Source organism: Echinops telfairi, unplaced genomic scaffold (assembly GCF_000313985.2).
Source record: "Echinops telfairi isolate 266 unplaced genomic scaffold, ASM31398v2 ScPeMD7_23;HRSCAF=83, whole genome shotgun sequence".
NCBI lineage: Eukaryota > Metazoa > Chordata > Mammalia > Afrosoricida > Tenrecidae > Echinops > Echinops telfairi.
Genome location: NW_022103920.1, coordinates 87,299,810 through 87,316,957, shown reverse-complemented (window position 1 = coordinate 87,316,957; position 17,148 = coordinate 87,299,810).

Sequence of the window (17,148 nt, the reverse complement as noted above, 5' to 3'; positions counted from 1 at the left end):
GCGCGCGTGACGGTGGTGGTAATCCCTCAGCATAGCAGAGACATGGCTCCCTGCATGTCCTTTGAGACAGCCTCCGGAGCAGGAGCCTGTGGGCCACACAGGGCCCTGTCCAGTGCGAACAGGCTGACCTTTTCTGGTGCAAGCCCAGGTCAGGTCATAACCAGATTGTCTACAGGCCATGGCCTTCTTCTACCCAAACTCAAAAATTCACTGTCATTGAGTCAATGGAAACTCATAACACCCCAATGGGACAGGGTAGAACTGCCCCTGCGGGCTTCTGAGACTGTAACTCTTTATGGGAGTAGAAAGCCTCCTCTTTCTCACTGGGAGTGGCTGATGGTTTCCAACTGCTGGCCTTGTGGTGAGCAACCCAACATAGAACCCCCATACACCCCTGGGGCTCCTCTCTTCTCCGCAGGGCCTTGCTGTCTCCAGGCCTGGCCTGCACTTCCACACCTCCATCACTTGCTCTCATCACTGGTACCTTCCAGGTCAATTAGCCAATCGGTTCCTGTGTGGAGTGCCAGCCAGTTCTCTGCCAAGAAGTTGCCCTACCCCAGCACTCTGTGAGCTAGGGCTTTCTCTGTTTCCCTGTTAGAGAGGAAGATTCCCTGGGAACTCAGGAGACAGTGCAGAGACATCCTGCACTTGGTGACCCAGGTCAAGTGACCTGGAACCTCTCAGTGCCCCTGCCCCTAAAAGTCCACAGCCCCCCTTTCCAAAGATCTGTGCACATTTCCAAGGGAAGCATTGTTTCCGGTCTGTTCCTTCATCCTCAGCTCCTCCCCAATGATAGCAATTCCCTCTCTTGATTAGAATTTGCATACTGTCTGTATTTCTCATTGCTCAGAGAAATACTGAGAAACCAAACATGGAAGCCCTGGTGGCGTAGTGGTTATGCATTGGACTGCTAACCACAAGGTCAGCAGTTCGAAACCAATAGCTGCTCTATGGGAGAAAGACGGCCTTTCTACTCCTACAAAGAGTCACAATCTGGGAAGCCCACAGGGGCAGGTCTCGCCTGTCCTATAAGGTCACTGTGAGTCAGAATGGACTTGATGGCAGTGAGTTTGGTTTGGGCTTTGAATCTATATTTCTCAAGGAGTCCTGGTGGCACTGTGGGTGAGTCATTGAGCTGCTAACGACAAGGTAGGTGGTTCAAACCCGCCAACTGCTCCCAGGGAGGTAGATGAGGTTGTCTGCTCCCATAAAGGTTAACAGTTTTGGAAACCTTGTGCAGGGTGGCAATGAGGAAGACTGACTTCATGGCAGTGAGTCTATGGTCCGCATTCTGAGCCACAATAACATCATTACCATGCCCCTGCACTATAGCAAACCATTCTTTCATTATTACCATGGGATGATTTAAGAAGGGTGATGATTTAAAAGCTACAGTTAAGTAGCAAGATAGGGGGTTGTTTCTCTCAACGTCTAAGGGCCCCCTACAGGAAGTTGGAAGAAGGCAGGTGGGGGAGGGGGTGGTACACCTGGGTGGGCCCCAAACTAGGCTTGGTGGTTTAATTCAGCCAATGGGGTCAAGCAGTACCGTCAACCATGCCTCCCAGCCGAAAAGGCCAGAACCAGGAGACCACCCACTCCCCACTCCACCCCCCCCCCCCCCGCACCACCTCCCACCCCCAACCCTCTCGCCCCCCACTGCTCCTCTGCCTCCGCTCGGCTGTGCTGTGGCTCTCTCTCCTCAGGTTGCCACATGTGTGTGGGTGCAGTTCCGTGCTCAGTTAACTGTAAAATCTGAAACTTTTATCCTTTATAAAAACCCACTTGGATCATAAACCAGGCTTCGGAGTGAATGTCTTTCTCATGCCAAGCCAAGGCCCTACATATTTCTCACCCGAGGAATCTAACACTACTTTGAGAACAATTCTGTGGCCCAGAAACGTGCAGCATTTAGGATCCTAAATGCACGATCGCCTACCACATGGCTATTCACTGCAAGCAGGTCAGGAGAGCCCAAGGATCCTATCTCACCTGCTGAGTCCCTCTGGCCAGCTGGTCTCAACACAGGAAAGCCTCCCGCGAACAGATCGCCCAAGGCTGGGGGTGTGCTCCCACCTCTGGAGCTTACCGAGCCTCCTCCTTCCTTGTTGGCTCCCTTCGAATCTGCAAAAAAAAAAAAAAAAAGACAAGTGGATGAGGCCTGGGGCCAGGGCTCAACGGTGCCCCTGGGGCTGTCCTGTCCTCCCACGCCCAGAGCTCCCCTTACACCCAGGTCTTCCCCAACCACCCTCTGCCTGACGCCCAGGGGTGTCATGGGGCTAGGTCTGTTAGGTCCCTCCGTGCTGCAAAGTGCTCACCATTAGGGGCCAGCCACCCTGAAAAGGAACCAGAACAAAGGGACCTAAATACAGGTATGCGTCACTTCATGTCCATCTGGACAACCCCAGACTGCATCTGTGCCCAGGACTCCGTAGGGGGTTATGTGTTTGTTTTAAAGGGCAAACAGCTCTCCTTTTGATTATTCTTTCCGCTTGGTGGTTGTTAAAGACCCTAAACCTCTATAGTGAATGAGCAGTGGGGCTCCAGGGAGCATCCCAATCCCTACCTCACCCACCCACCCAGCAGTCCTGCAGCTTCTCCCTCCTGGCACAGGACAGCAGGCATGCCAGCGCCCCAGGTTCTTTGGGGCTCCCAGGTCCAGGCGACCGCTCTCAAAAACTCATTGAGTAGATGCTGACTCACAGTGACCCAATAAGATCGGATAGGTAGAGTTTCTGAGATTGTAACTTTTTACAGGAGGAGAACGCCTCATTTTTCTCCTGAGCAGCGGATGGTGGTTTCGAACTGCTGATCTTTCAGGTGACAGCCCAACTCATAACCATTACACCCCTAGGGCTCCACGGAGCTGCATTTGCTCAGGAAGCAGCTGCACCAACCGGGCAGCAAGAGCCAGGGCTGCCAGTGCCAACCTCACTCCTGATACCTGCACCAGAGTGCCCACAATCACCGTTCTTCACCCTCACCCTTGTGCGCACCTGTCCCACCCTGTGTCTAGACCTGGGCAAAGTCCTCATCCAGTTGCTGGTGCAGCTCCAGCCTGGCTCAGCCCCACACCGTGCCCCACACCCTTTGTGCGGGCCTCCATACGTTTCGGCATCGTAGCCTTTCTGGGCTATTTAGCTTCCAATGGTGTGGGCACTGCCTGTGTCGAGCATGGTGGTCACACAGCATCCAGAACGCATCGTGCCCTATTGGACAGGACAGACTGTGGACGTTGAGTGATGTACGCCTGCACAGCCATGCTGGAGACGTCTGTGGGGCCTGGATGGGGGTGGGGATGGCCAAGCTCAAAAACCAAACGCTGCCACTGACTCGATTCTGATTCACAGGACAAGGTAGAACTGCCCCTGTGGTTTTCCCAGACGGTAACTCTTTACGGGAGTAGAAAGCCTCATCTTTTCCCCACGGTGCCCCTGCTAGGTTTGAACTGCTAACCTTGCCTTTTACGGCCCATTGCATAACCCACTATGCCACCAGGGATCCTCACGGGGGGAATGGCAGCACCCTCCAAATTAGACAATACTTAACAAAGTTTGTGTAGAATTGCTACTTTTCAACTTGACTACTTGGCTATAGGGAAAAAAAGGAGCCCTGGTGGCCTTGTGGGTTAATGAGTTGGGCTGCTAGCCTCAAGGTCAGCAGTTCAAAACCACCAGCTTCTCCTCGGGAGAAAGATGAGGCTTTCTCTCCTCTTACAGAGTTACAGAAATTCCTTCCGAATTTCTTTTCCTCCTGCCTGCTTTCACTCCCCAGCCCCACCCACCCATGCCGCCGCCCTGCTCCCGCCTCACCCCGCCCCTACAGACAGCTTCTAGGGAAGAGAAGGCTCACAGTCACCGGAGACACTGCCAATTCCATCTTCCTAGTGTGTGTGGTTCCCACCCACAACCATAAGGAGATAGTTCGCTTCCACAAGCGTCTGGGCAGCAGACATTTAAAACCTGTGGTTACTGTGCCCTGAGAAATTAGGACACGGTGCCCACTGGTGGAAGGATGTGGCCAGATTATTTGGAAAATTCATAGCTTAAACTATATTTCGAAGCGGCTGTGTCAATAAAACAGATTTATCTATTAATTGGGATGAAGCAATTAGGTAGTTGGTCTCACCAGGACCTAATTTTTGTCGCAATTAGTGTTAAACTTCTTAAAATGCTGTCTGTCTTTGCCTGTTAGCATACAATTACAGATAGCAGATACAATGATCCCCCCAAATGATCACACACATAATTTTAAATATATTAATGCTTTACATTGATAAATCGTTCTGCATATCCTATTTCAATGGTTCGTTGTCTTGGGGAAAAAGATGACACGTATTATCATCACGCCCCCCCTTGCAGAGGAGCACACTGAGCCTCCGAGGAGCTCACGACGGTCCTGGGAGCAGGGCTGGAGCGGAGCAGGGTCGGGAGTCAAGGCCAGCTGGGCCCCTCCCCTAGGCGTCACTCGTCGTCATGCTCCAGGAAGCTGCAGGCATGTGGCCCGTGAGACAGTGCGACCAAGCCTGCTTCCTTGTGAAAAACAGAAGAAAATCCTCGCCTTCTTTCCGGCTGAGCTTTCATTTTCTGTGACTGAGGAGGAGGCTGCTGACACAGGAGAAATGACCTCCCCTGTGCTCTGCTAACTATGTACGTGCGGCTTTCGAAAAGGTTGTGGGGGAAATCTATTATCTTTTTAATGGTACTATAAATCTAATACCATTTCCCACAGCTTTTTGAAGTCCCCTTGTGTGTATATATACACACGTGCCTATATACATGTATATATGTTTATGTCTGCATGTATTTATTTATAGTCTCAGGGGAAAGGCAAGACTTCCTACTCTTACCACGAGTTAAAGTCTCAGAAACCCGTGGGGGCAGTTCTAACCTGCCCTGTAGGGTCGCCATGGGTCAGAACTGACTTACTGGCAGTGAGGTTTTATCTTTGTTGTTGGCTATTTATAGTATTAGAATGAAAAGATAACTGGAAATCTCCACGAGCTTTTTAAAGTGTGTGCATGTGACAGATCATTTCGTTTGACCTGGCTTCACCTGTCCAAGTCAGTGACATTAACTGTGTTCATGATGTTCAACCGTCACCTTTACTAGAAGCTTAGTGTTCCCTGAAGCAACGAGCCCCACTTTTGCCCATTCATCCACCTGCTCCCCCCCCACCCCCCCGCCGTCTCCACTAATACACTTTTAAACTCTAATCATAATAAGTCATTTTTCAAAGTCACCCTCTAATGGAGAAACATGTGGCACACCTGCACAGGGGAGTATTAGCAAGCCCTAGAAAAGGCTGCCGGCGGGAGCATGCCCCCCGTGGGTTCCCGGGAAAGACAGGGTGCTGTGGGAAAGAAGCAAGCCAGACCCGAAGACTGTGATCTCATTCCCCAGGGCTGTTCACGGCATGAAAAGTCAGCGACACAGAACACGGAGGAGCTGTTGCCAGCATCGGAGAGAGAAGAAGGTAGGGAGTAACTGCTTACTGGGCATGGGGTTTGCTTCGGGTGATACAAATATTCCAGAACCAAAGAGTGGGGATGGTTCCACGAAGCCCACAACGTACTAAATGCACTGGCCTTGTGCACTTTAAAAAGGTCAATTTTGTGTTGGATGTCTTGTACCCTCATCGTCGTAATAGTGCTCAAAATGGTTACCCCACCATGGAGGTCTTTTTAGCATTTGAAAGGGAGGGAAGATGCACTGTAGAAAAGACCTGGAAGGAAGGCTGGTTTTCTGAGAGAGCTGATGTGTGTCCTCAGCACATGTGCCCTGGCCACCTTGTGCACTTACTTTCGATCTGGGGGGCGCTGCGGTCATTGATCTGAGTGACTTTTCGTAGGCGAGTTCCCTGCTGGATATCTGCCAACAACGCACTCCGACCTTTCGGATCTGGCTTCCTTAGGCTGGGAGTGTCTGAGCTGACCTGAAAGAGAACAAGGACTATAAGATAGTTGTAGATAACATTTGCTGATAATATGTTAAGTATTAAGGTAGTGATGGACATTGGGCCTCTACTCAAGTCCTCCCTCAATGCAAGAACACTTTGTTCTAATAACCTGGCATTCTGTGATGCTCACCTTCCGGACATGATTGCTGAAGACAAAATGAGAGCATAGAAATGTTTCCTCCCCGCTCCCACTACCATGACTCGAATCCGACCTTGCAAGTCTGGCTAGACCAGAGGATGTACACTGGTACAGATAGGAACTAAAAATCCAGGGAATCCAGGGTGGATGAGCCTTATAGGACCAGTGGTGTGAGTGGCGAAACAGGGAGGGTAGAGGGAGAGTGGGTAGGAAAGTGGGAACCGATTACAAGGAACTATATGTGACCTCCTCCCTGGGGGACGGACAACAGAAAAGTGGGTGAAGGGAGAGGTCGGACAGGGCAAGATATGACAAAATAACAATTTAAAAACTATCAAGGGCTCGTGAGGGAGGGGGAGCGGGGAGGGAGGGGAAAAACGAGGACCTAATGCTGGGGGTTTAAGTGGAGAGGAAATATTTTAAGAATGATGAGGGCAATGAATGTACAAATGCGCTTTACACAATTGATGTGTGTATGGATTGTGATAAGAGTTGTATGAGCCCCTAATAAAATTATTTTTTTTAAAAAAGAAAAGAAAATGTGGTGAAGAAAGCTGATGGTGCTCAGCTATCAAAAGAGATAGTGTCTGGAGTCTTAAAGGCTTGAAGATAAACAGGCAGCCATCTCGTTGAAAAGCAACAGAGTCCCCATGATGAAGCACACAGCCTGTGTGATCATGAGGTGTTGATGGGATCAGGTATCAAGCATCAAAGAGCCAGAACAAAAAATCCTATCGATGTGAATGAGCAGGAGGGTGGAGTGGAGACCCAAAGTCCAACTGTAGACAATTGGACATCCCTTCACAGAAGGGTCACAAGGAAGGGATGAGCCAGCGAGGGTGCAGTATAATAGTGATGAAACACACAACTTTCCTCTAGTTCTTTAATGCTCCTCCCCTCTATCATGACCCCAGTTCTACCTTACAAATCTGGCTAGACTGGAGCATGTACACTGGTACAGCTAAGAGCTCTTGGCACACAGAATCCAGGACAGAAAAACCCCTCGGGAACAATAATATGAGTAGCAATACCTTGAAGGTAGTGGGGAAGGTGGGGAGAGAAAGGGGGAACTGTTTGCTATGATTGATGTATAGCTCCCCCCTCCCCCAGAGTGACAAACAAAAGAAATGTGGGTGAAGGGAGACAGTGGATGGTGTAAGATATGAGAATAATAATAATTTATAATTTATCAAGGGTTCATGAGGGAGGAAAAAAAGAGGAGCTGATACCAAGGGTTCAAGTAGAAAGAAAATGTTTTGAAAAGGATGATGGCAACATAGGAACAAATGCCTTGATACAATGGGTGTATGAAATGTTACAAGAGCTATAAGAACCCCAAATAAAATGATTTATTAAAAATTAAAATTAAAAAAAAGAAAATCTCCCAGCGGCTCCTTCCCTCGGTGAGTTCTGTGTCCTCCTTGTCTCCCCTTCCCTGCATTGTCCCCTCCCCGAGGCTGAGCTCACGGTGCGGTGACCTCCAGGGCCTGCTCAACGCCCGGTCGGGGGCACAGGCTCTTCCCTGGAGACCTTGATGTGACTGTTAGCTGATACCGAGTCCACCCTGGACTCACGTTGACCCCGAGCCGCCCGGCCCTGCGCCATCCGCACAGTTGCTTTGGGATCAGACTGTGATGATAAGATTCCCATGAGCTGGGTTTCAGAAGTCTGTCACCAGGGCTCTCTTGCTCACCCATCTGAGCCTCGACGCTCTGCTGAAGCCAGGTCAGCACCATGGGGTGCTGACAGACGGATGGGGGCTGTGTGGGAGGTGCGCGGTTTAAGAATTAAGGCCAAGCATCTCACACGGAGGGTGCTCTGATGACGCGATGGTTAAGCGCTCAGCTCCTGACGGAAAGGCGGGTGGGCTGAGCTCATGGAAGGAGAGCTCCTGGAAAAGCTGCAGACCAGACGATGGCACGGGCGGTTCTGGGCTCTCCTGTGGGGGGATCCGGTTTAGAACGGAGCCCATGAGGTCCGACGACCACCCCGCACATGAAAGTTCAGAGTTCCACCGCAGAACCACTGACGTCATCAGACCTGAGGGCCCGAGCCTGTTTTCCGCACGTTGATGCTGATCCCTGGCAAAGTAGAGCTGGGCTCCGTAGGATTTCAACAGTGGATTTGGGGGAAGTGGATTGCCAGGTTTCTCTTCGAAGGCATTTCCGATGGACTTGAACACCAAGGGCAGTCTTACCGCTGCGCTCAGGTGGGGTTTCTGAGGCTGTAGCTATTTACCGGAGCCCAAAGCCTCATCTCTCTCCCCTGGAGCAGCTGCTGGGCTTGAATCTCTGACCCTGAGGTTGGCAGTCCAATGCTTACCTGATGGGGCCACTGGAGTCCCTTCCTGAAAAAACTCAAAAAGCTCACTGCCATTGAGTCCCTCCGGACTCCCAGCAACCGGGCAGGACCGGGCAGCACTGCCCGGAGGGTTTCCGAGACTGCGGCTCCTCACAGGAGTAGCAAGCCTCATCTTCCGCCTGAAGAGCAGTTTGTGCTTGTGACCGGCTGACCTTGTGGCTAACCGCCCCACATATAACCCCTGTGTCACCAGGGCTCTCGGGAGCCCTTCATCCTAGCTCTCCCCCTCCCTCCCAGGCTAGCCCCACCCACAAGCCTGGCTTCTCGCTCTCTCTGGGGGCCTTTGACTCCTGGTCCCAGCTTTTGCATGCTCACCCTACCTAGTGTCCCCAGGCTGCCTCCTGGGCCATAGGTTTTGCTGAACCCCCCAGCACAATGATGGCAGTCCGCCCTGCTGCCTTGCTTGGCTTGCTCGGGGCTGTTTTCCTGAGTGGTGCTGAAGTCTTTCTCAGTCCCTACGCTCTTGGGTCCGAGGTGGCCCAGTGGAAGCAGATTCCAGCTCTGGCAGTTGGTTCTGAGGGCGGGGTGGTGGCACTTAAGTCACCAGGGAGCAAAGGGGAGAAGTAGGGAGTGAGAGGGAAAGTGGGGCTGAGAGGGAGGGCAGGGAATGGCCAGGAATGTTTCATGCCAGCTCTCTCTGTGCCTGAGGGCCTTACATGGCTCTCATGGTGACCTCGTGAGTGTGGACTAGAGTGGCCCCATGGGGTGTCCAAGGCTGTGCATGACCTTGCAGAAGAGATCTTCCAGGAGCCTCTGGGTGGCTTTGAACTGCCAAATTAAAACTAGCAGCGGAGTGCTTAAGTGTTTGTGCCACCAAGGATTCCTGGCCTCCATGAATCCCCAGGAAGCCTTGGGAGCGTAGATGAGCTGGCCCTTATTTTACAGGCAGGGCCACGGAGACTGTGAAAGAGTCTGTTTAAGGTCACAGGTGTCACACCCAGATCTGCTGCTTGTGCTCTAGTTGGCAGCATGCTGGCTGTGCCAGGGCACCTGCGGGCGAGTCCCAAAGACTGCTGAAATGCTTCCTAAATAGATCAGCTCCATACCCTTTGTCCTAACTTTCCAGAGCGCCGAGATCCAGCTGTGTCCCTTCCATTGCTGCTTGAGCTGCCTCTGCGCGGGTTCCATGGCTTATTTAGAACAGGGAGGTCCAGAAGTAACATGGGTGGAGACTAAGGAGTAGAGGGCCTGGGTTGGAAGACCCAGGCGGGAGAATTCTCTTTAGTGAGAACGTTTCTATCGATGATCTCAGAGATGTCTCACAGGACCACACACTGCAGGACAGGGAGCACAGAGCGGCTTCTGTTCTCAGCTAGAAGAGCATCTCTTAGAAGCTTTTCCTGACCCTCCCTCAAATCTAGAGGAGGCCACTGTCTTCTCTGGTGGGAGCCCTCATGGCATTGCTGGGTTAGGGGTGCACTGCTAACCGAAAGAGAAAGGTTGGCAGTTCAAACTCACTAGCCACCCCGCGGGAGAAAGACAAGGCGATGGACTCCCCAGAGGATGGACAGCTTTAGAGACCCAACATAGGGTCACTGTGAGTCAAATTGTACTCAAGGCAGTGGGCGTGGTGACTGTTGTTAGCATGTCCAGGCCCGGGCTCCCCACCTCCAGCATTTATTGGAAGGAGCCATGGCATCTTAGTGGCTTTGAGTTGGGCTGTGATCTGAAAGGTCAGCAGTTTGAAACAATCATCTGCTCCGAGGGGGAAAGATGGGGCTTTCTACTCATTTGCGGGGGCAGTTCTGCCCTATCCTAAAAGAGCTGCTATAAGTTGACTTCAACTCCATGGCAGTGAGCTTGTTTGGTTTCTATGATTTATCGTCGGGAGCTCTGGTGGCATAGTGGGTTATGTGTTGGGCTGCTAACCATGAGGTCAGCAGTTAGAAACCACCAGCCACTCCTTGGGAGTAAGATGAGGCTTTCTACTCCTGTAAAGAATTATATTATAAGGGGGGAAAAGGGTTCCTGAGGGGTAGGGCGGGGGAGGGAGGGGATAAAGGGGAGCTGATATCAAGGAGTTCAAGAAGAAAGATAATATTTTGAAACTGATTGTGGTAGCAATTGTACATTACTGCTTGATGTGATTGAACGCTTGACTATTATGATACCTGTAAGAGCTCCCAATGAAAGGATCATTTAACAGTAAGAATAAGAATTGCGGCCTTGTGCAGGGGCAGTGCTCCTGTCCTGCTGAGTTGCTGAGTCAGAAGTGGCAGTGAGCTTGAGGGTTGGGATTTGAGCAACCTTTAGTGCAGGATATAAATGTATGTCTTCTTTTTTTGGTTCTGCGTTTTATGTTCATCCTCCACCCTGTTTCCCCCCACCCCCCACCCCAGGACTCTGTTCTCTAAGGGAAGATCGTGTTTCTCTTGCTCACCAGCACAGCCCCAGTGAGTAGAGAGGACCTGGCACCAGATGGGAGTCCCGTCCTTATCTATGTATTTGTAGGATGAGGGAGTGAGTACAGGAAGGAACTAGACCTACACATGTAAGACACGTCCTTGCTTTCAAGCAGGTGCGCGTGCACCAGGGAGGCTAGAGAAGCCAGCAAGGAGATAAGTCACCCTACATTATGCCACCTAAGAGTGGGCATCTCCCCATGGTCCCCACAGAGGAGAAGGCCACTCAGGGCTCAAAATGCCACACCTATCAGGTTGAGTGGGCTTCATGGAAGCTGAGACTTTACACACCCCCTGAAGTCCAAAGGGCATCATTAGTTGCCAGTGAGTCAATCGCAACTCATAGCCACCCTATCTAAGCACAACAGAACGAAGAACTGCCCAGGCCTGTACCATCTTCCCATCGTTGCTGCGCTTGAGCCTATGGTGGAAACCCCAGTGTCACTCACTCCACCTCTAGGAATGCCTTCGTCCTCTGTGCATTGACCTAGCACACTGTCCTTCTCCAGGGACGGCTCCCTCCTGCTCACATGTCCAAAGGACGTGATGAGACAAAGTCTCACCATCCTCACTTCTAAGGAGCATTCAGGCTGTGCTTTTTGTATGACATATCCATTCTTCTGGTAGACCCCGGGACAGTCAATATTCTTCACCAACACACCGGCACCGATTCTTCTTTGTTCTCCCTGATCCCTTGCCCAGCTTTCAGATACCAAGAGGATTTATAAAACCTTGCCACGGCGCTCCTCTGCTCTCTGCCCATAAAAGGACACACCAGGTTCACTGATCAGAACTTGGACACACTCCAGTGTCACAGACTAGATACAAAGGCCATGGTAATCGGGCTAGAACGTGCCAGAATGTCTGCATTTCATGCATAGGTTATGAATCATACACAGGTTTTGAAGGATTCTAGTACCAAAGTCTGGTTCTTATGACTTGGAGTTGTGATTTTTGAACTCTTCAGATGAGGTATCATCAACAAGAGAGCTGTAAGCAAGGGGGATCAATAGTTATTCATTGCATTGTCTAAGGAAACTCCCCTTTACAGTAGCTGTAAACCATCAATCTAGTCAAAGGGGAGTTTCCTTAGGCTCTGGTCTTCCTCCAGATGATCAACAAATATTTTGGCCAAACTCCCTCTCACTTATTCTTGATTGCTCTTGTTCTCACGCTCCATGGACTCTGCACTCTTATAGGCCACCAGATTTGTCGGCTCCCACAATTATGTGAGCCAATAATTTGAGGTAAACCTCTCTCAATAGATATATATTGGATGCTCACCTTCCCAACATGATCACTGAAGACAAAATGGGTGCATAAGCAAATGTGGCGAAGAAAACGGATGGTATCTGGCTATCAAAAGATATAGCCTCTAGGGTCTTACAGACTTGAAGATAAACAAGTGGCCATCTGGCTGAGAAGCAACAAAGCCTACATGGAAGAAGTACACCAGCCCGAGTGATCATGAGGTGTTGATGGGATCAGGCAACAGGCATCAGAAGACCCAAAACAAATAATCATATTGATGTGAATGTGGGGGGTCAGAGTGAAGACACAAAGCCCATTTGTAGACAATTGGATTCCCTCACAGAAGGGTCACAAGGAAGGGACAAGCCAGCCAGGGTGCAGTATAGCACTGATGAAACATACAACATTCCCATAGTTCTTTAATGCTTCTTGCCCCCCACTATCATGACCCTAATTCTACTTTACAAATTTGGCTAGACCAGAGCCTGTACACTTGTATAGATAAGAGCTCTTGACACACAGAATCCAGGACAGATAAACCCTTCAGGAACAGTAATGAGAGTAGTGATGCCATGAGGGTAGGGGGAAGGTGGGGGGATAAAGGAGAGTCAATTGCAATGATCAATGTGGATTCCCCCATACCCAGAGTGATGAATAACAGAAACATGGGTGAAGGGAGACAGCAGATGGTGTAAAATATGAAAATAATAATATATCAAGGGCTCATGAGGGTAGGAGAGTGGGGGAGGGAGGAAAAAATGAGGAACTGATACCAAGGCCTCAAGTAGAAAAAAATGTTTTCAAAAGGATGATGGCAACATATGTACAAATGTGCTTGATACAATTGATGTATGGATTGTTATAAGAGCTGTAAGAGCCCCCAATAAAATGATTTAAAAAAGATGTATATTCATTGCTGGTTCTGTTTCTCAGAACCCCAGTGAAGACATAAGCCCTTCCCATGAATAAATCATTTGAACTGCCAGGTTTTAAGATGCTGAAGCCTCCTCTCAATTCATCTCTGAATAATTGATGGCAAGAAGAGGTACCAACAACAATTTGTCATTACAATCTCATGTGTGTGTTGTGATTAGGGCTTTGATTAGAGCAGTAGGGAACGTGTCTTGTCATTTTCTTCCTTGCTTTAAGAGAAGCAAGGCAGTGAAGTAGAATGATATTCATGCCCCAACCAATGTGGACGAGGGAAGGGAGAGAGGGCCCATGTTGAACTAGTTTCCTCTGTTTAAAGAAACAACTCGACAGATGAGAAAACCTATCCCTGACTACCCTATGGAATGGTTGACGCATTCCATTCAGAGGGAATTTTCTATTGATTACCAAAATGCACCGCCCACAGCACATTCCAGGACTTCAGGTGAGGGTGATGAAGAATGTGCTATGTCCTTGAAATCATGACTTGAATTCGAGTACCCAGTGCCATAGTGGGTTATACTACATTGGGCTGCTAACTACAAGGTCAGCAGTCTGAAACCACCAGCAACCCTTTGAGAGAAAGATGAGGCTTTCTACTCTGGGAAAGAGTTGCAGTCTCTAGCCAGTTTTACACTGCCCTTGAGGGTCCCTATAAGTCAGAAGGGTCTCAATGGCAGTGAGTCATACCCGGCCAGTCTGATGCTTCAATAAATTCCCAAGGAGTCTGACAGGTTTGTTGATAAAAACCTTTCAAGCCATCAGATGGCAGTGAAAGCCCCCATCCCTTTACAGAGACCCCACAAGGATTAAGCTTCCTGACCAGGGGTGTGAAAATCCCTGCCCTCAGGCAGACTGCAGCAGAAAGTGAACTAACGCAGGCAGAGAGGTTAAAACTGAACATCTTATCATTTGTTTTCCCTTTTGACCCATTTTTAATTGGTTCTAGCTTTTAATTTTTTGTGTGCTTTTTTTAAATTGAGATTTTTTGGGTGTGTTTTATTTTGTTACTGTTGTTGGAGTATTTTGGTTGTTGTGTATGATGCTCTTTATGTGATATCCATCGAGAGAGTAAGTGGATCAATAGCTTCTTAGGGTTATGCTAGGGCAGCAGTTCTCAACCTGTGGGTCTCGACTCCTGTGGGGGTGGAACGACCCTTTCACAGGGGTCGCCTAACGGAAAACATATTTCCGATGGTCTTAGGAACTGAGACACCGCTCCTCTATCCATCTCCAGGCAGGTCTGCCCACATGCAGATACGCCCACATACGAGTACCCGGCGTGAAGACTGTTACCCATGCTACACCATGCTTCAAGACAACATTTCATTTATTTGTAATTAGAAATAAATACTTCTAATTGGATATTGTTTTTGTGATTAATCACTATGCTTTCATTATGTTCAATTTGCAACAATGAAAATACACCCTGCATATCAGATATTTACATGACGATTCATAACAGTAGCAAAATGACAGTGATGAAGTAGCAACAAAAATAATGTTATCATTGGGGGTCACCACAACAGGAGGAACTGTATTAAAGGGTCTTGGCATTAGGAAGGTTGAGAACCGCTGCGATAGGGGCATGTGGTGGGGGGGATGGGGGGTGTCTAGTGACTGAGCACAAGAATGAGGAAACTGGACAACCGTTGATTGTGGTGGTGACTGCACAGCTCGGGTCCATTCAAACCACTGGATTGTACGGTGCCATAAATGAAATGCCAAGAACACTGTTGTAAAAAGCAAAGCTGGAAAAACAAAACTATACAACTTTCCAAGCCAGCGGGGCCAAGTCACATGCGTGTGTGCAGATCGCAGGTCAGCTGTCCCAGCCTCATGGGACATTCTCCCTGTTCTCTGGCTCAGCCAGCGCTCTTGGCTCCGAGGTGGGGCCCTGAAGACGTTCCACCAGAGGGCGCTCTCCCTCTCTGATGGCTACAGCGCACCCCTCTGCTCCCCTCGAGGTAGAAAGGTGTCCATCACCGTGCCTGCACGACGCTCCATACGTTTAGGCTTACTGAGTCTCCTATGGACGGACATCGAGACTCTTAGTCACCTGCAGTGTCATTACTCAACGGCAGCCATCTCGACTCGGTTCAACCAACTAGTTTGCTTTCTTGTGCTTTTTTTTCTACGACCCTAAGAAGTCTTTGTAAGGAGCCCCCGTGGCATAGTAGGTTAGGCGTTGGACTACTAACCACACAGCCATGGAGTTCCAAACCACCAGCCGCTCCTCAGGAGAGGGGCTCCTATTCCCGTGGGGGCCCTGGTGGGTGGTGGTGACACGCTGGACTGCGATCCGCGTGGACTAGAGCAGTTCAAAACCACAGCAGCTCCGGGGGAGAAAGACTGGGCTTTCTACTCCCGTAAACGGTTACAGTCCCGGAAACCCGCGGGGTCGCTCTGAGTCAGCATGGACTCGATGGCACGGAGTTCGGTTCTTGGTTCTGTTCCCATAAAAGAGTCCCGTCTCGGACGCCCATGAGGGCAGTTCTATTCTGTTCTATAGGGTCATTGTGCATCTGATCAATTCAATAGTAGTGAGAAGTCTTTATTTTAAAAAAAACTGTGGCTACAAGATACAGGAACAGGAAAGAAATATGTCCAACCATTCACTGGATGTGTGATTTTATGCAAATCCTTGTGATTGGCCACTTTACTAAAAATATAACTAAGGGAAAGAACATTTTCCCCATGACACATACATGGACACACACACACACACACACACACACACACACACCTTAGTTCACGTTTCCTCTTTTTCCCTTGGTGATGACTGGGTGACTCAGTGCTCCCAGGACAGGCTTGAAACTGAATAGCTGGGGACCCTACAGATGAAACACAGTCCACTAGTGATGCCAATTAGCCCATCCAGTGGTTGCAAAGCTGAAGTGAGTCAATCTGATTAGAAATAGGAAACCTGAAGTACTAGCAGAGACCTCCCCCTCCCCAAACCAACACCACCAAGCTCACTGGCCTCCAGTCATAGGTAGCATTAAAAATTAGCCTGGTGAGCATGGTGGGGGGCAGGAGGAAAGTCAGAGGAAAGCTCTAAGAAGCAAAGCTATGGATAGAGGTGTAAACATAGGTGTGCGCTTATGTAAACATATAACTTCGTAATAATAGAGGTATTGGCCTATGTACATATATTCATATGACAATATATTGAGGAAGTGGATGGAATTTGGGCCTTTGTTCAAGCCTTCCTTCAACACAAGAAAGAACACTTTGTTCTAATAACCTGGCATTCTGTGATGCTCACCCTCCCAACACGATCACTGAAGACAAAGTGGGTGCATAAACAGATGTGGTGAAGAGAGCTAATGGTGCCCGGCTATCACAAGATACAGCATCTGGGGTCTTAAAGGATTGAAGTTAAACAAGCAGCCTTCTAGCTCAGAAGCAACAAAGTCCACATGGAAGAAGTACATCAGCCTGTGCGATCTTGAGCTGTTGACGGAATCAAATAACAGGCACCAGAAGACCCAAAACAAACAAACAAACCAGAAGGCATATTGTTGAGAAGGAGGTGGGGTTGGAGCAGAGACCCCAAACCCATCTGTCGACAATGGGACATCGTCTCACAGAAGGGTCACAAAGAAGGGATGAGTCGCCCAGGGTGCAGTATAGCACTTATGAAACACACAATATTTCTCTGGTTCTTTGAGGCTTCCTCACCCCGCACGATCATGACCCCAGCCTTGCCTTTCACTGTGGGCTAGACCATAGCATGGACACTGGTACAGATAAGAGCTCAGCATACAGGGAATCCAGGTCAGATAAACCTCTCAGGAACAGAAATGGGAGTAGCGATACCAGGAGGGTAGGCAGGAGAAGAAGGGGAACCAATTGCAATGATCGACACATTATCCCTCCCTCGGGGGAGGGGGATGAACAACAGAAACTGTGGGTAAAGGGGGACAGTGGTCGGTGTGACATATGAAAACAATAATAATTTATAATTTATCAAGGGTTCATGAGGGGTAGGAGGCTGGGGGGAAGAAATAACCTGAGGATCTGATATCAAGAGCTCAAGTAGAAAGAAAATGTTTTGAAAAAGATGATGGCAACCTATGTACAAATGTTCTTGACGCAATGGATGTA